General features: G+C 35.5%; 1 long non-coding RNA gene across 2 annotated transcripts in view; it reads right to left on the bottom strand.

Annotated features, from left to right (window-relative positions):
* Window positions 1–1,017: 1,017 nt before the first annotated feature.
* The window catches only part of LOC129058734 (uncharacterized), a 61,535-nt gene continuing 36,549 nt past the window's right edge, over window positions 1,018–26,003 (bottom strand). The window contains exons 3-4 of one of the 2 annotated variants that reach the window (XR_008524069.2): window positions 24,960–25,057; window positions 1,018–1,175 (exon numbers count right to left, since the gene is read on the bottom strand). This is a non-coding gene — a long non-coding RNA (uncharacterized LOC129058734). Of the gene's footprint in view, window positions 1,176–18,247; window positions 24,089–24,959; window positions 25,058–26,003 lie in introns of those variants that run through there. The other variant, XR_008524067.2, reaches the window with a different exon arrangement.

Below are 26,003 nucleotides of genomic sequence, written 5' to 3'. Positions count from 1 at the left end.
TCAAGAGGGAGAGAAACAATATAAAACAAAATATACTTTTAACTCTCAGAAATATGATAAAACACATTTTATAATACACAAGAAAAGACCACTGTATAAAATTTGAAATATGGCATGTTGTCTTTATTCTTCTGTAGTATCAAAACTGAGTTTTATAGTTGTTCAGATAGAAATGATAAAGATAATAATTTACCCTGGAAGATTGTGTGTTTCCACCTCCCCACCATCTAAGTACCTCTGTATCCCACCTTCACCTGTATTTTACAACATGCCGCAGCATTGTAATAATGTCCTCAGCCTTATTACCCTCCTCTACTCCTCTGAGTAGACAGGCAGCATTTTAACTTGTGGAAATGGTGCCTAATTCCCCAATAGAAGTTGCCTTTCTGCTGTATCTTTTTGATGTTGCATACGACTTCACAGAACTGCCTACTACATATCCAAAGAGAAAATGTGTGAATAATTTCATTATGGAATATCACCAGGTTCAGAGTTAGTGTCTTGAGGATGGGGGAGGGAGGCAAGCTTTATTTACATTTGTGCTGCCATTTTTTTATTATTATAATTTAAGTTCTGGGGTACATGTGCAGAATGTGCAAGTTTGTTACATAGATATACACTTGCCATGGTGGTTTATTGCACCCATCAACCTATCATCTAAATTAGGTATTTCTCCTAACGCTATCCTTCCCCTATCCCCCCCACCCCCGACAAGACCCGGTGTGTGATGTTCCCCTCCCTGTGTCCATGTGCCGCTATTATATGACATAGAATCTGTAACTCCTTTTCTTATTTAATGCCTCTTCCCCCAACCTATTAAAAATGTACCTCTAAAATGGTATAGGTCGCCATGTTTAAAAAAGATGTAATTACAAATAAAATTTAATTTTGAAATTTTATAATTGTACCTGAATATGAATTGATAATACAGGGGTAACTAGTTGTTACTAAACAAACAAACAACAAAAAGCTAATGAAATAATGAACAAATAAATTAATAAACAAAAACACCGATCTTTAACCTAATACTCTTCCATTTTATAGTTTCATTTACCAATGTAAACTGCTGTTGACCAAACACAGACTTAGTATCTGCTTAAGGTCATGTCTTCATGCAAAGTGGAATACAGTTGGCTTTTCATACCCATGAGTTCTGCATCTGTGGATTCAACCAACTACAGGTAGAAAATGTTTGGGAAAAAAAAATTAAAATAACAACGAATCAGTAAGAATTATACAAATTTTAAAAAGGCAGTATAGCAACTGTTTACATAGCATATAGGTATTATAAGTAATCTAGAGATGATTTCAAGTATATGAAAGGGTATGCATAACTTATTAATATATGTAAATATTATGCCATTTTATATAAAAGACTTGAGCATTCTTGGACTTTGGTATCTGTGAGTGGTCCTAGAACCAATCCCCTGTGGATACTAAGGGATGGCTGTGTATATATTTAGTCAAATATATTGAATATTTTATATTAAGATTATTACTAATTAAATTTAATATTAAAGTCAATATTAATTTTAATCATTTTATATTTTATTTTAATAACTATAAACAATCTAGTTATTCAAATAGAAAATATCTCTTTCAAATAATGCTTCTTAAAAGGTATTTTAGGTTAGTGAATATTAAAAATGACTTACAGAATACAGTTTGAATGAAGCATAAAAGCCTTTATGGAATTTAACATTGAAACTTTATCTCTCCTGACTCATTACAACAATAAAACAGGATACAATTCTTTACCTTAAATTCCAATTTTTCATTACATTCCATTACAACAACAGAACAGGATACAATTTTTTACCTTAAATTCCAATTTTTCACTTTATGCACAGCCACTATTGATTCTTCCCAACCCATTTAGTAAAAATAAGATTATATTAAACATTATTGAGCTTAATTGGCCCTTTTCACTGCACACAGAAAGCACAAGAATTTAATTATCACTAATACTGTGGACTGCAGAATAAGGGAAGCAAGCTAATATACCTGTTGTTTGCCAGGTGCTCATACCTGTTTTTTAGTCTCCTAAAACAACTTTGAGAAGTACTTGTTATTTTATACATAAGACTAAAATACATGAGCTTTAAAAAGAGTATATGATTTGCCTAAATTCACAAAGTCATTAAGTAACAAATCTATTATCAAATCTATGACTGCCTGGCTTTAAAGCCTAACTCCTTGTATAACATTCCTTATTCCAAATACAGTTAATTATGTACTTTTTTGAAATATCATTTAATTTTCTTCTACGTATTGGCCTCTCAATTGGGTTGTAAGATCTTCAATGCTATGGAGCCTGGGCCTCTAAAAAAAAAATAAACCTTGAGGTGTAGGATTTGAACTTCAATTCTATTGGTTACAGCCAAATAGGAAATCATTCTGAACCTCATTTTACTGATACTAAAATGGGATTATGATATTACCCTGATGAATTTCTGAATATTAGTGAATATGAGTATGTAACTTTATATTTAACATATATTTAATGCCAATATGAGCCAATTTCTTTCTAATTTCTTAAACAATTTTTATTTTATTTTATTTTATTTTATTTTTATCGTATTCATCTATTTATTTTTGAGACAGCATCTCGCTCTGTCACCCAGGCTGGAGTGCAGCAGTGTGATCTCGACTCACTGCAACCTTCCCTTCCAGGGGTAGGTAGGGATGTAATCTAGTACAGCCACTATGGAAAACAGTGTGGAGATTCCTTAAAGAACTAAAAGAACTGATATTTGATCCAGCAATCCCACTACTGGGTATCTATCTATCTATCTGACGGAATACTATTCAGCCATAAAAATGAATGAATTAACAGCATTTACAATGATCTGGATGAGATTAGAGACTATTATTCTAAGTGAAGTAACTCAGGAATGGAAAACTAACCATTGTATGTTCTCGTTGATAAGTGGGAGCTAAGCTATGAGGACGCAAGGGCATAAGAATGGTACAACGTACTTTGGGGACTTGGGGAAAACAGTGGGAGGAGGGCGAGGGATAAAAGACTACAAATACGGTGCAGTGTACACTGCTTGGGTGATGGGTGCACCAGGATCTCACAAATCTCTGCTAAAGAACTTATTCATGTAACCAAATACCACCTGTACTCCAATAACATATGGAAAAATAAAATTAAAAAAAATAAAGTAAATGATCTCATTCTGCTGGCTTCCCATTGCAAGAAGAAAAATCCAAACCATTGAATGTGCCCTATTAGGCTCTGCATGACATGGTTTCTGCCTAAATTTACCCTTACTGTATTACAGCCACAGAGTTTCAGAGGGAGTTATTGCCTTTCTAATTTGGCACTTGCTACTCTATTATTTGAACACTCTCCCATCTCCAGCTCTTCACAGAACAGGTTTCTTCTCACACTGTGGGTATCAACTACATTTATTCTCTTTAGTGATGTCTTCCTCCATGACTACATCAAATGTGAGGCTTACCTGGGGCCATTTCTGACAGCATCACTTTATTTCATTCATAACACTTAATGATATTGGGTTATACATTTTTTCAATTGAATATATTATTTGGTTATAAAATACTATATAGTTTATAATAACAAAGATCTTTTATGTCTTATTTGCTGCCATATTGCTGAGTTCCTAGAACACTGCCTGGTGCAAACCTGTGCTTAATGAATATTTGTTAAATTAAAGAATGGATGATAAAGAGATGTTATATAGATTCATGAATAATATACAAAATCTAAAAGGGGTTTTGTTTTTTTGTTTTTGTTTTTAATTTTGTGGGTACATAGTAGGTGTATATATTGATGGGGTACATGAAATATTTTGGTACTGGTATGCAATGCATAATAAAAACGTCAGGGTGAATGGGATATCCATCCTCTCAAGCGTATCTTTTGTTATAAACAATCCAATTATATTCTTTTAGTTATTTTAAAATGTACAATTAAATTATTTTTGACTATAGTCATCCTATTGTGCTAGCAAATACTAGGTCTTATTCATTCTTTAAATTTTTTTTTTGGTACCGTCTCCACATCCCCCTTCACCCCCACTACCGTTTCCAGCCTCTGGTAACCGTGCTTCTACTCTATTTCCATTTGTTCAATTACTTTAATTTTTAAGCTCTCCAAAATTAGTGAGAACATGTGAAGTTTGTCTTTCTGTGCCTGCCTTATTTCATTTAACATAATGACATCCAGTTCCATCCATGTTGTGGCAAGTGACAGGATCTCATTCTTTTTTATGGCTGACTAGTACTTTATTGTGTATATGTACCACATTTTCTGTATCCATTCATCTGTTGATGGACACTTAGGTTGTTTCCAAATCTCAGCGATTGTGAATAGTGCTGCAAAAAAAAACAAGGAGTGAAGGTATCTCTTCAATATACTGATTTCCTTTCTTTTGATTATATACCTAGGATCAGAATTGTTGGATTGTATGGTAGCTCTATTTTTAGTTTTCTGAGGAAGCTGTGAACTGTTCTTAGTAGTTGTTGTATTAATTTACATTCCCACCAACATTGTATGTGGGTTCCCTTTTCTCTTCATCGTCACCAGCATTTGTTATTGCCTGACTTCTGAATAAAAGCCATTTTAGCTGGGGTGAGATATTTCATTGTGATTTTGGTTTGCATTTCTCTGATGATCAGAGATGTTGAGCACATTTTCATATACCTGTTTGCCATTGTATGTATTATTTTGGGAAATGTCTATTCATATCTTTGCCCATTTTTTAATTGAATGGTTAGATTTTTTCCCTATAGTAAACACTTTTTATTAGGCCTTCCAAGATTCTTTCTCAGCAACCACACTTATTAAAAGTTTTTTAACAACCAGCATATTAATTTTTATGTTCTATTTCATGTAAAGAAGACATGGGAAAAAGAAATCTATTATAATCCATGTGGAAGCAAACAGACCAGATTCCAGGATTAAACTTAGGGAGATTTTTGAGGTTAAAGTGTTTTACTTCTCTGACAAAAAGCCTTAAATGACAGAATGAGGCAGAATGAAAATTGGGTTAGTGTCTAAAGATGACTTTCATTTGGCCTGGTTATTCAGGAACTGCTATATTGCTTTTAGGAATTCTCAAACAAATAGGTTTGTAGTATGACACAAATTCTGACCAACCAGGGAGAAGAAAGAAGATAAATTACATATCTCTCAATATTCCCCTTTATGACATATCCCCCTTTAGGCTTTGCTTTGCCTCACTATCCCTGAGTGGAATCAGTCTCTTTGAATTCCACTGGCAATTAGTTTGTACCTTTCTAGAGTACAAGTTGCCCCCATTTCATACTGTGGCAGAGTTGATCATGGACCATTTGTCTTCCATCTCACAGTAGCTTGCAAACTCCTCAAGGGAAGAATCTGAGCTTTACTTTTTTGTTGCTCCTAAATGACAATAATAGACACTATCATTTGGGTTTCAAAGTTTGTTAGTAACAGCAACTAAATTTGCTCTCTTTAAATGTTCATGAGATATTATGAATACAAATTATCTGTTGGTAGGAAAAATAAAAACAAGAAAGGAATGAAGAAAGGAAGGATAAAAGGAAATAAAAGAGAAAGAAATTACTCCTAGTTAATTTTGAGACAGGAAGGCTTTGATGTGAGGGGTTTAGCTAAGCACCGAGTTTTCTTCCTCGTATTTTCAAACCTTTGATTTAAGTCCACTGAAGGTACAAACACCAAGTACTCAGACACCAAATAACAGCTTTCATCAACAAGGTGACAGCTTGCTCCTGATGTTTAGGCAATTAAAAGATCTATCTGTGAGGTGCTGCTTTTGCCAACATGAAAGTCTTCTGCCTGGGTGACTGCTACAGGATCCAACCCTCCGACATGTGTCCTATTGATCTCCTAAGAGAGCAGCAATTAATTCCAGGTGTCTCTCTGGGCAAAGGGGTGTTGCTGGCTCATTTGTGAAACTGCATGTTTTCTAACAAGTCTCCTTGCTTTTCCACATTCAAAGGCAGTGCATTCACTTTCTAATGATGAGTGTGCTATGAATCCAAATGTTCTCTACCAGATATTTGCTGCAACTCTCCAGTGTCTCTCAGGGCTTACCTGAGTGACCTTGGAAAGTTTTTCAGTCTCAATTTTCTCTCTTTTAAATGTAAATAATACTTTGCTCCTTATTGCCTCACCAGTATACTAGTGAGGGAAAGGGAGATTTAAAATAAAATACTGCAAAAGTCATAAAGGTAGATGTAAGATCCTAGAACAATGTACTGAAGACAGGGAGGCTCCCCCAGGGATATTTTGTCACGTTAATGTCAAATCCTCAAAACTGTAGCATGTACAGAAACAATTATTTTGACTAAATTGTGTGAAAGGAAGACAAGAATAAAGTACTTAGGAGATAAAAAAATAAAGTAACAAAAAATAAATAAATCAGAATATTTACATTATCTTTTTCCCTCTCAAGATTAAAGAAAAAGCAAGAATTTTGTATATTTTTAATATGGGTTATAGTAAAGCACAAGGAAATAAAGAGAAACTCAGAAAAATAGAAAAAATATTCCTAGGTTCGTTCTAGGGTTGCTTTTACCTTCTTTGTCTTCACACCATAATTTTTATATAGTAGTTATTAACAAGAGAAATTATTTGGCTTTGAATGAAAAAGCAAAGGAAGAAAATATTCCTCAGTTGTAAGATAGCTTTGATGACAAGATGTACATTTCAAATTATATGCCTTCCCTAATACATTTTCCACTTATTATCTGAAAATTCCCTTATAGCACTGCTTATTCAATCTGAATCCGAAGAAATAATGTATTTTAAATACAGTTTTTTAAAGTAACAAGAATTCTCAAGGAATTTGAAGCTATCTCAATGTATTAATAATTTTTACATGTAGGATCAAAAGGCTTTGATTCTCATTAAATGCTTGGGAAATTGCCTAAACCACTCAATTTACCTCAATATTTAGCTGTTCCTTTTTTAAGACTCATTGGTGGACAGATATGAGAGCAACATAGTTTCAATCAGAAGAAACACTTCTGAATTCTTGATTTCTAATCTATACATTATTTTAGTATAAGTAGCTATTTCATATTCATCTTCCATAATTTGCTTCATTTCGCATTTTTTATTGTGGTGATTTTGACTCTGGAAAAGATTAATTACAAAAATGGTAGTTTATCACTGGACTTAATGTGATTTCTTAGGGTAACTTTGATTTTCCTACTGGTGACTTATAGGTAAATTAGGTATCTCCAAAGGCAGCAATCTCTTCCCGTATGTCAAGGCAAGTATCTGTATGGTGGTGCCAAAGGAAAAAAAAAAAAATAGATCTCCAATTTAAAAAAAAAAAACTGTTTAATTAAAAATCAAGAGTTTTGAAGGAAATTTTTGTAGCCAATTGAACAAGCAATGAATTAATAGTAAAGATGTTCAGAAAATATTTTTTGAAAGATGAGTTACAACAGGCCAAAGATGGGAAACTCAAACTAAGGACATGGTTAGTCTTGATTCAACTATTTTAAGTGTATTTTCAGAGGAAAGATAAATTTATGTATTCTACTCTTCTCGACAAAGCTGCTGTGTTCTGAGGTTTCATAATTTCATTCTTCTAGGCCTGACTAAATGATCCATTTTCTGTGCTCTCAGATATCAAAATTTTGCTAATGCCAAGAGCTAAAAGGCTGAAACTTCATCTCTTACTAACTTTCACATTTCAATTTATTCTTTCAAGGAAAATGACACATCTTTTTTGGTCTCAGGCTACATCAAAACTAATGACTTCCCACCTCTGGGTGGAGTGAGATCCATCTTAGGGGGCAAGTGATATGACAGAAGAAAAGGTGAGACCTCCAGCATGAATTTTAACGCAATCTCTGGTATAGAGGATACTAATGGCATAAACTTATTGAAATGTCCCTGAATTTAAGTTGAGAAATAAGGCAACAAAAAGATGTTCTCAAACTCAACACTTCCTTCAAGTAACAATAAATAGGATATTAATTTCTGTTATTGCATAGAGTTAAAATGGTAGGTATGTATTTTAATTAAAAAAAATCTTTCCTGAGAAATAGTGAGGAATGGGGCAGTAGAATAAGTATGGCATTAATAAAGTTAACTCTCATTGGTGTGTTATTATATGTTTTATTCGTCATTCATTTAGCAATTATCTATCAAGAGTTTCCTGTAAGTATAATAATAGCTAATATTAATTGTATGCTTACTATGGTCCAGACATTGTAATGAACATATATACAAACTGACATATTCAGTCTTCTTAGCAATCTATGAGATTGGTACATTTTTAACACCATTTTTTCAGATGAGAACACCGAGGCAGATGGAAATAATTGGTTTTAAATTACATGTGTAGTGAATGGTGGAGCTTCAATTCTCATCCAGGCAGTCTGGTTCTGAAGTCCACTATACTTTTTGGTGTAGGGATAGATAGGGGTATTTCCTCTGCTTTCAAAGAGTCTAAGCCCTAGAAAGGGATAAGTGGGATTTAGAAATTCTCAAGTAATACTGAAGAAGAACAGGAAATGGAAATGTGAAAAAGCAATGTTGCCTTCCCAAAGCTCATATTCTCCCCAAGGGCAGGGAAGGACATGTGAACAAATACAGACATATAAATAATTAAACCTAATAAAGTGTTAGATAATGTGTTAGTGTTCTGTAGCACTCAGTGGAGGCACAGGGGAGAATGTAACCAGTCTAATCACAGGTGTCAAGAAGAGTAGAAAAGCTTGAAAGTAGGTGATCCCTAGGTGACTGAGAGGGTAAGGGCACATCAAAGGGAAAAAAATCAAGAAAAGTGAGTACTAAGAAGAAATAAACAAAAATCTGATAGAGCATGAACTGGCCTGGTAGACTGAGAGTAGCATGAACAACTTTCTGGAGCATGGAGAGTGAGATGGACATCTATTCCAATGTAGAATTTCAACATAAGGAAAAAAGGATCACTAAGGTAAAGGAATAGGTGAAATACTGTTTACTTGTCCTGCATGAAAATTCTCAGCCATGGTGTATATGTGCCACATTTTCTTAATCCAGTCTATCATTGTTGGACATTTGGGTTGGTTCCAAGTCTTTGCTATTGTGAATAGTGCTGCAGTAAACATACGTGTGCGTGTGTCTTTATAGCAGCATGATTTATAATCCTTTGGGTATACCAGCATGGCACATGTATACATATGTTCATTACATATGTATGTATGTATGGTACGTTGTGCACATGTACCCTAGAACTTAAAGCATAATTTAAAAAAGTATATATATATATATATATATATATATATATATATATATATAAAGAAAATCACCAAAAAAAAAAAAAAGAGAAAAAGAAAATTCTCAGCCAAACACAAGTTCTCTATAAAAGGAGGGAGGGACTTTTTAAAAACCTGAGTCTTCTGCAATAGACTTCCATATACGTATATATTTGCACTATGAAGTCACTTCCACCGATGCATAATTTATTCATTCAGCCTTTAGTCTTTCCAAACTACTGGAGTTCACTTACTATGTTCAAGGCAGTGGGCTAGGAACCTTAAAAGATATGAAGGTTAATCGTGAATTGCATGTCTCCTCTGGACACGTGAATTCTCGTAGGCACAGCTATGGCTTGTTGGCTGTGCCCATGCAAAACTGGTTGTTGGTGCCCATTCTAATAAGTTGGTGCCCATGCAAAACTGGTTGTTAAATATTTTGAATATGAGTCATGATTGTATATAAGTTGGCTTATACAAGAGTGTGCTAAAGCCTACTCGGACAACATCATAGTGGATTTCTAAGAATTATGGGAATCGTTAGTTGTCAAACACAACTGGTATTGAAAGTTAAATACTATAAACTTAAAATTAAGTAAATTATATAAAAAGAAAGAAAATAATCACAACTAATTATTTTTTCTACATTTTCTATTATCTATAGTCTTGAAGTTATTGTTGATTGTATCTGTATTATGGAAATGCTACATAATCATATGCCACTTGCTATGCATCGTCTCCCAAATTCATATTCAGAGATGTCAGTTTGATATCTTAAAATTACCATAGTAGGAAGATTTATGTCATGGAAATTGGAAAATCTGTATATTAGGTCTTATTATTAAACATTTATCAGCACACCTCTGCTCATTCATAAAATAGCAATATGAAGTGTATTATCATGTGTCCTTCCCAGCCTCAATTGGAATTTATCAGTACCTCAACCCACCATCACAAATTAGAAGCTCAAGCTCTAATCTCCCTGTTGGTAATATAAGCAAGTCTAGGATAAACTCTGTTATCCAGCATACCATGTAATCAGAGTTTTCTGGAACAATGGTTCTCAACCCTGGATATATATTGGAATCATCTAAAGGGTTTAAAAAACAACAAAATTCCAATGCCTGGGTCTATCCCGGACAATTTGAATCAGATCACCTGCCAGTGAAAACTGGGCATCCATCATTTATCTATCTATCTATCTATCTATCTATCTATCTATCTATATTTTTTTGAGACAGAGTCTCACTCTGTCACCCAGGCTGGAGTGCAGTGGCACGATCTTGGCTCACTGCAACCTCCTCCTCCTGGGTTCAAGTGATTCTCCTGTCTCAGCCTCCCGAGTAGCTGAGATTACAGGTGCCTGCCACAATGCCCAGCTAATTTTTGTATTTTTGAGGAAACAGGGACCAAAGCCAATTCTTTTAGTAGAGACGAGGTTTCACCATGTTGGCCAGACTGGTCTCGAACTCCTGACCTCAGGTGATCTACCCGACTCAGCCTCCCAAAATGCTGGGATTACAGGCATGAGCCACCATGCCGGCCTTCTATTTTTAAGATATGTGTATTTTCAAGATGACTGTAATTGTGCAACCAAGGCTGAGAAACTGCACAAGAACTTACAAGAAACCCGGGTGTTGTGTGAGTAAGTTATCTTCTGCTGCTAGGAGAAGATATATTCTACCTCCCACAAAGTAAGCATGGAGCAAAACAAGTGGCTATTAGACACTTGTCCAGAGGTCATGCTTAAACAGCAGAGGTAAAACCAGGGGTTTCTGCTGACTATCCCATCACCCTCTTTTCCCTCAGCCAGGAATAATGCCCTTTCACAGCAGTTCTTTGTTCAATAAATGCCCGCTACCACCTCCCTAGGCTGTAGACTAAGGAAGGGCAACCAGGTCAGAATTGGTTTTGGTGCCTGTTTCCTCAAAGACTTGTTATCATCGTCTTTCTTTGCTTCTTTCCAGGGAATCTATTTCAAACCCTTGAAACATAAAAGAATCTAATTTTGTCGCATTCATCAGGACAATGGGTCCTCTACTCTGCTCCTTCCTTTTCTAAGGAAGGCTACGTTTAGTCATTCCAAGGCACTGTTCTTTTCTTCTTTTCTAAGAGGACAGTGTTTTCAGTAAATCTCAGGAAGCTTATGGTCTTTTTGTTCTTTGGAAGAAAAGTAACACAACTATTCTTCATAGAGAAAGTTACTTCACAAGGTAGAAAACATGAAAGAGATAAGTTTATCTGTTTTGGTCTCTCTGTACCTTCAAATCACTATTCACAGTTCCACACTAGTTTATTTCTTATGCATAGGTATTATATGTCACTGCTTAAAAAAAAATCTCATTCTCCGTGGTGGACAAACTTTAAGATGACCCTCATGATCCCTACTTCCCGGAGTTTACAATTTCATATAATTCCATCCCTTTGAGGTCAGTGGGACTGTGACTTGCTTTTAACAAATAGAATATAGCAAAAATGATGGGATGTTCTTCCTGCATTTCCATTATGATATATAACACTCTGTCTTATTATCAGACTTGCTTCAGTCTCTCTCTCCTTGCAGACTTTAAAAAAGCAAGAAACTGAATGCTGCCAACAATCACCCAAGTGGGGAGGAAGATGCCTACCTAGTTGAGCCTCTGGATGAGAATCAAACCCTAGCTGACATGTCAGTTGCAGGCTTTTCAGGTCCTTAACAGAAGATCCAGCTAAATAATGCCTATACTTCTGACCTGTGAGATAGCAAACGCATTTTGCTTTAAGCTGCTAAGTTTGTAGTAAATCTTTATGCAGTATAGAAAACTAATACGGTCACTTTTGAAATAAATTTCCAATGCTTTATTGTGGCATTCAAAGCCTTTAATGGCTGGTTCTATTTTTTTTTTTTTTTCTAATTTCCTCTCTTGCCAGTGCAGTGACCCAATCACCTACAAAACATCCTGGCTACATTTACATTTTCGTTCTCTTGCTTTTGTTATTTTCTCTGTTTAGAATTTCCTTTCTTTCTCTCTCTCTCCCTCCTTTCCTTCCTTCTTTCCTTGCTTCCTTTCTTTCTTCCTTCTTACCTTCCTAGTGAGCAATCATTTACCCTTAGAAGTCAAATATAATAACCACCTCTAGGCTATCTATAAAAGTACTTGCTACTCAATGCCCCCTAAAGGTCAACCTGATTGATTCTTTTTTGTGGTCTCATAATATTTCCTGCATAGCTCTCCTATAGTACTTATCATGTTATCTCCAGGTTAATTTTTATGTTTTTCCTGTTATAGTGTGAGTTCCCTGAGACTGGGCACTGTATATTATTTATCCGTAGATCTCCAGAACCTGGATTAGTGCTTTGACATACATCTGGCATCCAATAAATGTTTGTTAAATTGAATCAGACTGAATTGATTTTCGTAAAGGTAGAGAGTTTTATTGTTTGGCACATCATAGGCATTTTAAAATGAGTATTCTGTGTATAATTGCTTACATTTTTTAACCACATTATCTATTCTGGCAAAGAATCATTAAAGGCTGTAGGCTGCTTTAATGAGATAGGGGCGATTCAGGCAACAAGAAATTACCTAATGGGTCTTCCTGATAACATTAAGGGCTAGCAATTCTACTTGGTAATTATATGATGCTTAAAGGAGGGTTGAATAAATACACAGAATCATAACATTGAGATGCAGGAGAAAATGATCCAACTAAGAATCTGATAGAAGAATGCATGTAATTATGTTTTTGAAAGAAAGTAATACATAGAGAATCAATCCAAAGAAATGAAAAGCTCACTTACAGTAAGTAGCACAACTCAGCATTCTGCAATCGACTAGCTACCAAAGTACTTTGGGGTCGAGTAGATAACCCTTAGAATGACCTGGCAGTATAATAGTGTATGATAGATTCATCACAGGAAGTGAAAGTAGAATCTATGGAGGAGGAGGTAATCCCAGCAGTATATTAACACACGAGATACGGTTCTCAAAATAATAAAAACTCAAGGCTAAAATCTTTGAAGTGCAGGTGTTGATCTCTCCTAGGTTTAAGAAGTTTTTCATTGAAAGTGAAACAAAAGAATGGTGTGATCAGTACATGACATGAATATCTGGGCCAATCCTAAATTAAGAATTGTAAATAATGAACAATGTGCGGTATGGCAAGAACGTCCCAGAATATTGCTCCCCATTCTCTAAATTTTCAGTCATATATTTCCCCAGAATTTGTTGGAAGCCCAGTAGCTCCAATTAACCACTATAACCTTTGCAGAAGTGGAAAACTAAAATATTTGCTACTCTTCTAGAAGGGATTTCTGTCTCTGCTTTAATTCTGGAATGAATATAGAGACTCCTATCAATGTGAAGCTTCAGTCTAAATATGCACTTTCGAGCCCTGTAACTTGCTAGATGTATCATCCCTGGCAAGCTTTAAAGTTCTCTAAGCTTCAGCCTCCTCATATGAAAAAACAATAATGACAACTTGTTGTACTACGGCTACTAATAGACACCTAATATCTTATTTTGGATATCAAATAAGCCTAACACATTCTGGTATACAGTAAAGACTTCAGATATATTTGTTCTTTCTCTCTTTTTTATATATTAGATTTTTGAGAGTAACTACATCAGGATTTGGATTTACTATTAAAAATTCAAGGTTTATAAAGAGCCTGGCCTCAAATGTTCAGAGTGACCTTGCTCCCACATTTTCTACGAAGCCTAAGGGTTGACCCATCTTCTCTTGTATCTCTGCTCCTATCTATCTTTCGAGGCTGTTGGAATGAATCCTGGAAACATACTCTTCTTTCCCTAAATTTTTTTGACTGCTTTGACGATGTTTGTAAGACTTTAAATGGGTTGCAATGTGGTCAGCTTGTAGCTCTGATAACCAGAAACTAAGTTGAAACAAGAAATTCTTTAGGTTATATTGTTCTTTCTTCCCTGGTCTGTATCTTTCTACTAAACTTGTGATGTTTTGTAGAAAACAGACTACATCAGGAACAACAAAGAATCACCAAATGCTGCACAATTGACACTGAGAGTACAATTCTCATTTGAACTACTGACCCAGAAGTGGCAATTGTTTGTGTGCCGGGAACTCTTTGTTTAACATCAAAGCATAACAAGCTAACACCAGAAATGTGCGGTCTTCTGCTTTTTTTTTTTAAAAAAAACAAAAACAAAAACTTCTCAAGGAAAAGAGATACAGAAGATAACCGTCAGTTTAATCCTAGTTCTTATTAAAACACACACACATACACACACACACACACACACACACACACAAAGAATATTAAGTTGAATTATTTTCCTAAATAATTATTTTGGAACAAGAAAATGATGATGCCATGTTTATTATTTCCTCATTCAAGATGATAAATTATAACATAATTAATTTAACTGTCTCTAAATTGCTTTAGTTAAGGTATAAAATTCTTAAAACTTAAAAAATTCAACTACTTCAACTATACCATCATGTTTAATCAGTTTTTTGGTTTTATAATATTTTACTTTAGACAAATTTCAAATTAAAATTAATTAATAATACATTAATGAGATTTAATGGCTCTTAGAGATGAGGTTTCTGGCACATTCCAGAGTAAAAAAAGAAAACTATAAGATTTATCTCAGTCTTGGCAACATGAAAATTACAGAAAGAAAATTTAGTTTAGATTAAGAAGACTTTTGTTCTTTTGTCTCCACCATTATTATCTCTGTGATTTTGGTCAAACCACTTAACATTCTATAAAACTGAGATGTTATTTTCAGCCCTGTATACCTCTCATGATTTTTGTAAATATCAGATATACAAAGACAGGACACTTTAAATTGTAATACGTATAACATTTAAATGATTGTTTTTATGCTGGTTGCTAAATATAGGCTCAAATTTCCTTTGTTATAATGTATTTCAGCCATTCAATTTTTATTTCATACATTGAAATCCAAGTAGATGTCTGCAGAGTGCAATGGAAACTATACAAGTATGTAAGGCAATCGACTTGGTAAAATATTGAGGGATCATTGCTGGAAACTACTCTTAAACCATTTCATGTAGCCATAGCCACAAATCTTGGACCACAGACATTGATCAAGCCAGAGAATGGGGTTGTGATTAGAATGGCATACCTAAGGAACTGATGGGAAATTAATTTTGGAGCAAAGATCTCCTATCTAATAAGACAAGGAGAAAAGTTTATTTGAAGTGGTGCAGTCAATTGTTGTTTATCAGAAATTTGGGTTATAGATTCATGTAAGAATTAACTTGTTATGAGTTGGTTGGACCTGCCTCACACATTCCATTCAACACAAAAATTCAAGATAGGCAGTATTTCTTTTAATTACCAGCATAGAGGTATGGGGGGACTTATAATAGGATTCCAGTTTTATAAATGGCATAATTTTGAAGTTATTAAGTAATGTGTGTTCTTGTCTTTTCTGCTTTTTTCTCCTTCCTCTTTTCTACAACTGTTGAGTCTATAAAAATGAAAATTCCAGTTTACTAAATCTCTGTTTAGCTAGAGATATTCTAGTCTGCAGCCTTACTATTCCATTGAGCTTTTAAGTTACTCTCTTTTACATTTTAAAACTCCATTTGGTTAGTTTGCAAATCTGTGCAACAAAACTTTATAGTTGTTTGTTTTCTTCCTGTATTTTCCAGTTTGTCTTTTATTTCTCTAAATAGCAGTAAGCATAGATTTTTACAAAATACATATCTTTAGTGTCTGCTCTCTAATTCTGTTGCCTTTTTGGGGAGGTGATATTCTCACTTGTGGTGATTGGTTTTCTTGGTGCTTAACTATTAGCTATTCAATTGTATTAGAAAATTATTTAGGGAAAATTATTTCTGGCCAAATATTATGGTAGGTTTCCCTGGAAGGGATTACTGTTGCTTTTACCAGATATTTTGGAGCACATCTAACTAAAGGACATACTAATTTAAATGGACACTTTGAGGTTTTCTGGAGCACACAGATGGTATAAAATTGAGTTGGAAACCCATGTAAGGGATGGCTTTCAGTGGTAAGTCTTTTCCACCCTGCTTTCCTCGACAGTAAAGCATTATATATCTCAATTTATTATTTACAATAATAAGTAAAAATGACAAACAGGTTTGGGAACAAACACAATTGACTCATGGTAAGCATTCAACTCGACTGGTATGAGCATTAGTCATTAAGATTTACAGAGTTTCTGGAGCAAGTTGCTTCGTCTAGCAAGTCTGGTGAGTTTAGGTAACATAATTTTTCCTACCTTTCAGTTTGGCTGGACTCCAGGGGAATTAAGGTGAAATTACATGACCTAAGAATAAACAGGTTGGTTGGGAAACAAATCATGAAATATCTGGATTGTTGTTGGGATTTATGGGTACTTTTGAGTTGGTTATGGAAAATCATTAACATTTGTGTAGTTTTTGCTTTAGAGTGGAATAAAACAAGAGCTTGTCCTAAAACTAGTTCACCAACAATGAGTAGAAATGCTTTAATTTTACTTATTTATGGAAATGTGGAGATAAAATTATCAGTTCTATTACAGTAAGTTGGATGAGAAAGAAAGCTTTTTAAATAAGGTAATGTTCCTGAGAGTAAATAGGAGGGGCTGCTATGAAAGTCATTGTAGGGTTTCTGTAAAAGGCACTTAGCAAATGATAGTATCTATGAGAGAGAAGAGTCAGAGATAAATAACTTCTATCATCAGAAACAAACCATGGCCTTAATCGTGGGGCGTCACACCATCCCAGCCACTGTGTTACCAACTCATTAAGATTAAAGGCAACTGTAAGGAACAAAGTGATAATAGATTAATCGTCTTTTAAAGGAATGAATGAATTGTCAAAGTCTAGGACTGGAAAATATCAAGACAGAATCTGTTTTCTTGTTTTCCAATGTCAGTTCACATGAACTTGGGAAAAAACCTTCAGATAGACAGAGAAAATGAGAGAGAGAGAGAGATTTATTTCAGCATGAGACAGTCTTTCCTATTTGATGTTTATTTCTTTTACTTAATTAGTAATTTGTTAACAACACTAAGTATACATTTACATTGTAAAAGACATGGTAGGGGCTATATGTTAAAATGTCTGGTCAAAAGTAAATAAACTTCCTTAATTGCATTTATAATTATTATTATGACTACTTCCACTTCCACTCTCTCTGGGAAGGTAAAACTTCTTACAGGTTAAAAAAGGAGGAAAAAAAGACCCATAAAATGTCTCCCTACTTAGTAAAACAGCTGCTGCTCCTGACTGCTTCAGTTTATGGTTGAATAAAAATTAAATACATGATACCCTGAAGAAAATTTTTCAATTACATAAAACGAATAAACCATGATGACAGAATGAGCTGCCACCGACTTATCATACATTACATTCACAAAATAATTTATATTATTTTATTTTCTTCAATCTTAATTTTAAGACAGAGCCTATAACTGTGCAATATAAGTGGAACATTTTTATATATTAATTATTAATTATGTGACGATCAACCTAGTCATTTAAGTGGCAATGCAAATTTATCCTTTTTTTTTTTCTTTTATTATTATTATTATTATTATTATTATTATACTTTAGGTTTTATGGTACATGTGCGCAATGTGCAGGTAAGTTACATATGTATACATGTGCCATCCTTAATATGACTGGAAGTACAGATTGACTATACACCCTCTGTGCCTTTGTTTTCTCTTTTGAATTTAACTACCATATGGCTTGTGACAACCAGGAAAAGTGAAATAATTAACCTTACTAGGTTTAAAGAATCAGACATGTTTAATACTTGCACATTATATGCAATCATATAGTTTGTTTTGGTCTTGTAATTGTAAGTGTTCTTTTTATGTTCTACAACTCTAGGATAACTATGTCACATTCCTAAAATGGATACATGGATTATTTTCTTTTTTAAAATTTTTATTTCAAAATTAGGAAACAGGTGGTGGTTGGTTGCATGGGAAAGTTCACTAGTGGTGATCTGAGGTTTTGGTGCACCCATCACCTGAGCAGTGTACACTCTACCCAATGTGTTGTCTTTTATCATTCACCCATCCAATCCTAACTCTCAAGTCCCCAAAGTCCATTATATCACTGTTATGACTTTGCATTCTCATAGCTTAGCTCCTGCTTATAAGTGAGAACATACGATGTTTGGTTTGCTATTCCTGAGTTACTTCACTTCTTAGAATAATGGTCTCCAACTCCATCCAGGTTGCTGCAAATGCCTTTATTTTGTTCCTTTTTATGGCTGAGTAGTATTCCATGGTGTGTGTGTGTGTGTGAATATATATATATATATCTTTTTTTATCTACTCATTGGTTGATGGGCATTTAGGCTGATTTTTTATTTTTGCAATTGTGAATTGTGCTGCTATAAACATGCATGTGCAAGTCTGTTTTTCATATAATGACTTCTTTTCCACTGGGTAGGATTGTTGAATCAAATGGTAGTTCTACTTTTAGTTCTATAAGGAATCTTCATACTGTTTTTCACAGTGGTTGTACAAGTTTACATTCCCACCAGCAGGGTAAAAGTGCTACGTTTTCACCACATCCATTCCAACATCTATTATTTTTTGATTTTTTGATTTTGGTCATTCTTGCAGGGGTAAGGTAGCATCACATTGTGGTTCTGATTTGCACTTCCCTGATCATTAGTGATGTTGCACATTTTTTCATATGTTTGTTGCTCATTTGTATATCTTCTTTTGAGAATTGTCTATTCATGACCTTAGCGTAATTTTTGATGGGATTATTTGTTTTTACTTGCTGATTTGTTTGAGTTCCTCATAGATTCTGCATATTAGTTCTATGTCGGATGCATAGTTTGTGAATATTTTCTCCCACTCTGTGGGAGAAAATACTCTGCTGATTATTTCTTTTGCTGTACAGAAGCATTTTAGTTTAATTAAATCTCATCTATTTATCTTTGATTTTGTTGCGTTTGCTTTTGCATTCTTTGTCATAAACTCTTTGCCTAAGCCAATGTCTAGAAGAGTTTTTCCAATGTTGTCTTCTAGAATTTTTATGGTTTCAGGTCTTAAATTTAAGTTTTTGATCCATTTTGAGTTGATTTTTGCATAAGGTCAGAGATGAGGATCCAGCTTCATTCTTCTACATGTGGCTTGCCAATTATCTCAGCACCATTTGTTAAATAGGGTATCTTTTCCCCACTTTACGTTTTTGTATGCCTTGTTAAAGATCAGTTGGCTGTAAGTATTTGGATTTATTTCTGGGTTCTCTGTTCTGTTCCGTTGGTTTACATGCCTATTTTTATGCCAGTACTATGCTGTTTTGGTAATTATAGGCTTGTCCTATAGTTTGAAGTGGGGTAACTTGATGCCTCCATATTTGTTCTTTTGGCTTATGAGGGCTCTTTTTTGTTCCATATGAATTTTAAGATTGTTTTTTCTACCTCTGTGAATAATGATGACCGTATTTTGATGGGAAATGCATTGAATTTATAGAATGCTGTGGGCAGTATGGTTATTTTCACACTATTGATTCTACCCATCCATGAGCGTGGGATGTGTTTCCATTTGTTTGTGTCTTTATGATTTCTTTCAGTAGTATTTTTTAGTTTTCCTTGTAGAGATCTTTCACCCCCTGGTTAGGTATATTCCTTTTTTTTGAAAAAAAAATATACTTGAAGTTCTGGGTTACATGTGCAGAACATGCAGTTTTGTTACGTAGGTATACACATGCCATGGTGGTTTGCTGCACCCATCAACTCATCATCTACATTAGGTATTTCTCCTAATGCTATCCCTCCCCTAGCTCCCCACCCCCTGACAGGCCCTGGTGTATGTTTTTCCCTTCCCTGTGTCCATGTGTTCTCATTGCTCAACTCCCACTTATGAGTGAGAACATGTGGTGTTTGGTTTTCTGTTCTTGTGTTAGTTTGCTGAGAATGATGGTTCCCAGCTTCATCCATGTCCCTGAAAGCTTGGGGGGCTTGTTAGGTATATTCCTAAGTATTTTGTTTTATTTTTTGCAGTTGTTGTAAAAAGAGTTGAGTTTTTAATTTGATTATCAGCCTGGTTGCTGTTGGTGTATAGCAGTGCTACTGATTTGTGTACATTAATTTTGTTTTCTGAAACTTTACTGAATTTGTTTATCAGATCTAGGAGTTTTTTGGACAAGTAGGATTTTCCAGGTGTACGATTAATCATTGGTAAACAGCAACAGTTTGACTTTCTCTTTGGATTTGGATGCTTTTTATTTCTTTCTCTTGTCTGATTGCTCTGGCTAGGACTTCCCGTACTATCTTGAATAGAAATGGTGAAAGTGGACATCCTTGTCTTGTTCCAATTCAGCTTTCAACTTTTCCCCATTTAGTATAATGCTGACTGTGGGTTTTTCATAGACGACTTTTATTACCTTGAGGTATGTCTCTTCTATGCTGATTTTGCTGAGGGTTTTAATCATAAAGGGATGCTGAATTTTGTCAAATGCTTTTCTGCAACTATTTGGATGATCATAAAATTTTTAATTCTCTTTATGTGGTATATCACATTTATTGACTTGCATGTGTTAAACCATCTCTGCATCCCTAGTATAAAACCCACTTGATCACAGTGAATTATCTTTTTGATATGCTGTTTGATTCAGTTAGCTAGTATTATGTTGAGGATTTTTGCATCTATGTTCATCAGGGGTACTTGTCTGTAGTTTTATTTATTGTTATGTCATTTTCTGGTTTTGATATTACAGTGATACTGGCTTCATAGAATGATTTGGAGAGAATTCCATACTTCTCTATCTTTTGGAATAGTTTCAGTAAGATTGATACCAATTCTTTGAAGGCCTGATAGAATTCAGCTGTGAATCCACTTGGTCCTGGATTTTTTTATTTGTTGGCAATTTTTAAATTTCTGTTTCAATCTCTCTGCTTGTTATTGGTCTATTCAAAGCTTCTATTTCTTCCTTAATCTTGAAAGGGTTGTATATGTCCAGGAATTTATCCATCTTCTCTAGATTTTCTAGTTTGTGCACGTAAAGGTGTTCATAAAAGCCTTGAATGATCTTTTGGATTTCTGTGGTATTGGTTGTAATATCTCCTATTTTGTTTCTAACTGAGCTATTCGGATCTTCTCTCTTCTTTCCTTGATTAATCTTGCTAATGGTCTATCAATGTTGTTTATCTTTTCAAAAAACCAGCTTTTTGTTTAATTTATCTTTTGTATTGTTTTTCTTTTGTTTCAATTTCATTTAGTTATGCTTTGATCTTTGTTATGTATTTTCTTCTGCTGGGTTTAGGTTTGGTTTGTTCTTATTTCTCTAGTTCCTTGAGGTGTTACCTTAGATTGTCTATTTGTGCTCTTTTAGACTTTTTGATGTAGGCATTTAATGCTATGAACTTTCCTCTTAGCACCTCTTTGTCTCTATCCCAGAGGTTTGAATTAGTTTCATCACTATTATCGTTCAGTTCAAAGAATTTTTAAATTTCCCTCTTGATTTCATTGTTTATCCAAAGATCATTCAGAAGCAGATAATTTTTCATGTTTTTTATAGTTTGGAGGGTTCTTTGTGGAGTTAACTTCCTATTTTATTCCACTATGGACTGAGAGGGTACTTGATATAATTTTGATTTTCTTGTATTTATTGACACTTGTTTTGTGGCCTATCATATGATCTATCTTGGAAAGTGTTCCCTGTGCTGCTGAAGAGAATGTATTTTCTGCAGTTGTTGGGTAGAATGCTTTGTAAATAGCTATTAAGCCCACTTGTTGTAGGGTATAGTTTAAGTCCATTGTTTCTTTGTTGACTTTCTATCTTGATGACATGTCTAGTGCTGTCAGTGGAGTACTGAAGACCCCACTATTGTTGTGTTGCCATTTTTCTCATTATTTTTGTTCAGTAATAATTGTTTTATACATTTGGGAGCTCCCATGTTAGGTCCATATATAATTAGGATTGTGATATTTTCCTGTTGGACTTATCTTTTTATCATATTATAATGTCATTATTTGTCTTTTTAAACTGTTGTTGTTTTAAAGTCTTTATTGTCTGATACAAGAATGGCTACTCCTGCTCACTTTTGGTTTTCATTTTGCATCGAATATCCTTTCCATTCCTTTACCTTAAGTTTATGTGAGTCCTTATGTGTTAGGTGAGTGTCTTGAAGACAGCAGATACTTGGTTGGTGAATGTTTATCCATTCTGCCATTTTGTATCTTTTAAGTGGGGCATTTAGGCCATTTACATTCAACACTATTATTGAGATGTGAGGTAATGCTTTATTCATTCTGCTAGTTGTTGCCTGAATACCTTGATTTTGTTTCATTGTGTTATTGTTTGATAGGTCCTGTGAGATTTATGTTTAAGGAAGTTTTTTCTTGCTGTATATTTGAGGTTTTGTTTCAAGATTTAGGACTCCTTTTAGCATTTCTTGTAGTGCTGGCTTGGTAGTGGTAAATTCTCTTAGCATTTGTTTGTCTGAAAAAGACCTTATCTCCCCCTCATTTATAAAGCTTAGTTTTGCTGGCTAAAAATTTGTTTGGCTGGCAATTATTTTGTTTGAGGAGGCTAAAGATAGGACCCCAGTCCCTTCTGGCTTGCATGGTTTCTGCTGAGAAATCTGCGATCATTCTCATACATTTTCCTTCATAGGTTACCTGATGCTTTTGCCAAACAGCTCTTAAGATTCTTTCCTTCCTCTTGACTATGTGCCTGGCTTATGATCTTTTTGCTATGAATCTCCCAGATGTTCTTTGAGCTTCCGTATTTGGATGCCTAGACCTCTAGTGAGGTCAGGGAAGTTTGATTATTCCCTCAGATATGTTTTCCAAACTTTTTGATTTCTTTTGTTCCTCAGGAACACCAATTATTTTTTGGTTTGGCTATTTAACACAATCCCAAATTCTTGGAGACTTCGTTCTTTTTATTTTTTAATACTTTTTTATTTATCTTTGTTGGATTAGGTTAATTTGAAAGCCTTGTCTTTGAGCTCTGTGTTCTTTCTTCTACTCATTTGATGCTTTTGTTGAAACTTTGCAGTGCATTTTGTGTTTCTCTAAGTGTGTCTTTCATTTCCAGAAGTTGTGATTGTTTTTCTTTATGATATCTATTTCTCTGGATTATTTTTAATCCATATCTTCTATTGTTCTTAAAATTTCTTTAAGTTGGTTTTGACCTTTCTGTGGTATCTTCTTAAGTAACTTAATAATCAACCTTTGAATTCCTTAGCTGGCAATTCAGAGATTTCTTCTTGGTTTGGATCCACTGCTTTGGACCTAGTGTGATCTTTTGGGGGTGTTAGAGAACCTTGTTTTGTCATATTACAAGAATTACTTTTCTGGTTTCCTGTCATTTAAGTAAACTATTTCAGTGGAAAAATCTGGAACTCAAGAGCTGCTGTTTAGACTCTTTTGTTCCACAGGGTGGTCCCTTGATGTGGTGCACTCTCCCTTTCCCTAGGGATGGGGCTTCCTGTGAGCCAGACTGCAGTGATTGTTATTGCTCTTTTGGGTCTATTGTTATTGCTCTTTGGGTGGGTTATTGCCTCACCCAGTGAGGCTACTGGGCTCTGGGATAATGCTGGGACGTGTCTGCAAAGAGTCCTGTCATGTGATCTGTCTTCAGGTCTCCCAGCTGTGGATACCAGCACCTGCTGTGGTGGAGGTGGCAAGGGAGTGAAGTCGACTCTGTGAGAATCCTTGGTTGTAGATATGTTCAGTGCTGGCTTTCTGGAATGCTGGTTATGCTAGCAGTGAAGTTGTCACATGGACAGATCATGACCACTCGTTAGCCAGGATGTTGGAAACAGTGGAACTACCTGTTTCCTCCTTCCTTGGAGCATGTTTATTCTGTCATGAACTGCTATAATATGTTGAGTTGGTTGGTCTTCTGCCAGGAGGTGGAGCTTTCAAGAGAGCACTAGCTGCAATAGTAGAAGTGGGATATAAGTTTGCCCTAAGTTGGCCAGGATAAGTGTTGGGTTTCTCAGGCAAGGGTGGTGTCATTAAACCCCCAAGAGTTTATGTCTTTTGTGAATGGCTACTGGGGTGGGGAGAGCAATACCAACAGGTAGGGGAAGTGTTAGGTGGGTCTGAGCTCAGACTGTCCTTTGGTGGGGTTTGCTGCAGCCACTGTTGGGGATGTGAGCATAGTTCTGGGGCCAAATGGGTTATGTTCCATAGGGTTTTGTGGTGCGTTTGTTGTCAGGGAAGTGGGGGAAAGCGGTAATGATAGGCCTCACCCAGCTCCCACACAGTTGGTGAGGCTGGTCTAGCTCTAGCCATGCATAGAGCTTATCTCCAGGCAGCTTGTGTCTTGGACTCTGACCTAGCCCCAGGCTATATGTTTCCTCATGAAGAAAGCAAGCATGGCTTCCAGGCCATGCCCCTTCCTGTCTTCCCACACTTTCTGGGGCTCCTGCTCTCCTTTCTGCAGCAGTTCCTGTTCGTCTCTCTATTCTGCCTGAAAGTTTACTCCCAGTGAAAATTATTACAAAGTTCAGTTGGAAGCTCCTTTCACCTTGTGACCCCTCCCAAATTCTGACAGTGACCTTCTCCAAGAGCCCCTCTGTGTGATACAGTCAGGGATGGCTTCCCTGAGCTCCAGCTGGAGAATGCGAGTGCCTAGAAGCCTCTTCCCACCGCTGCTTCTACCTTTACATTTCACACTAAATTCATTTCAGCTCTAGATAGAGTTTAAGGTTAAATCCTTCTCTCGTAATCTGGACTTTTGGGTTCCCCAGTGGAGATGTGTGTTCAGAGGCAGGTTATCCCCCTCACACTTTGGGAACTCACAATTTTTTGCCTTTCTCATGGAATTTGCAGTGGCGTACTCTTGTTTCGAAGGATCTGTGAATTCTTTCAGTTTTCCTGGCATGCTCCTGTGGTGGTTCCTGGAACAAAAGTCCATAGTGTAAGTCTCCAGAAACTGCTCTGTCCAGTCAAGTGGGAACTGCATATCTGCCCTCGTATTTGCCATCTTCCTCCTGCTACAAATGGATTATTTTCTTACGTCAGTAAATTCAGCCTAGCAATTTTATGCTCTAATTCTTTTAGTAAAAATCATCGATACTGTCTAATTTGTAATCTCAGTCTCAGAATTTTCTTTCCTAATGACTATTTTCCTTTTTGTTTCAACTCCACCTCTTAGGAGGGCCTCTGCATTTTTGAGTCATGGCCAGTCTCAAGAAAGGGGAAGTTCTTTCTTGTTTCTTTTTCTTCCCACTCTCAACCACTATTTATGTAAACATATTTTCTACTCCTGGTATTTGGTGGCATTGAAGAAGGGGACTTGTCTTCTTCCATTTGGTACAAAAAACAAGTGATATTTGCCTATCTGGCTTTTACAGTTTTCTTGGGCAACATCCAATTTGAGTTCATCAGTTTGTAAGGACCTGCACAGGACAGACTCATCTCCCTTCATCCCCTGCCAGTACTCCTTCTCCATGTCACGTCACCTTCCCAGGTTCAGTGCCCACATGTGGCTAAGTGAACATCAGGGCAAATCAAAGTTCCTTCTTCAACTACCTCCATGTTCCCTCTTGTATAGTCAAAGGATTCAACTGTGTGTTCCTCAGTGGGAAGTAGGTTAGAAAGTGCATCTCGACTATCAAGAAGAGTAACCTGTTTCACTGAGCGTTCTATGATACCATTTCATCACAAATAGGTTGGATACAACCCCATTTTTCAAGTTTAATGAAATGCTGCTTTTGTTGTTCATACTGGAAGGCTGCAACATTTAGACGGCAGAGAATGTAAAGAAAGAAAAGCATTTTGGTAACTTTTTGGTTTTTTTTAGATGGGGTTTCACTCTTGTTCCCCAGGCTGGAGTGCAATGGT

The sequence above is a fragment of the Pongo abelii genome, chromosome 2 (genome assembly GCF_028885655.2).
Source record: "Pongo abelii isolate AG06213 chromosome 2, NHGRI_mPonAbe1-v2.0_pri, whole genome shotgun sequence".
Taxonomy (NCBI): Eukaryota; Metazoa; Chordata; class Mammalia; order Primates; family Hominidae; genus Pongo; species Pongo abelii.
Note: the sequence above shows the minus strand (reverse complement) of the source record. Positions and strands in the feature narration are given on the sequence as shown.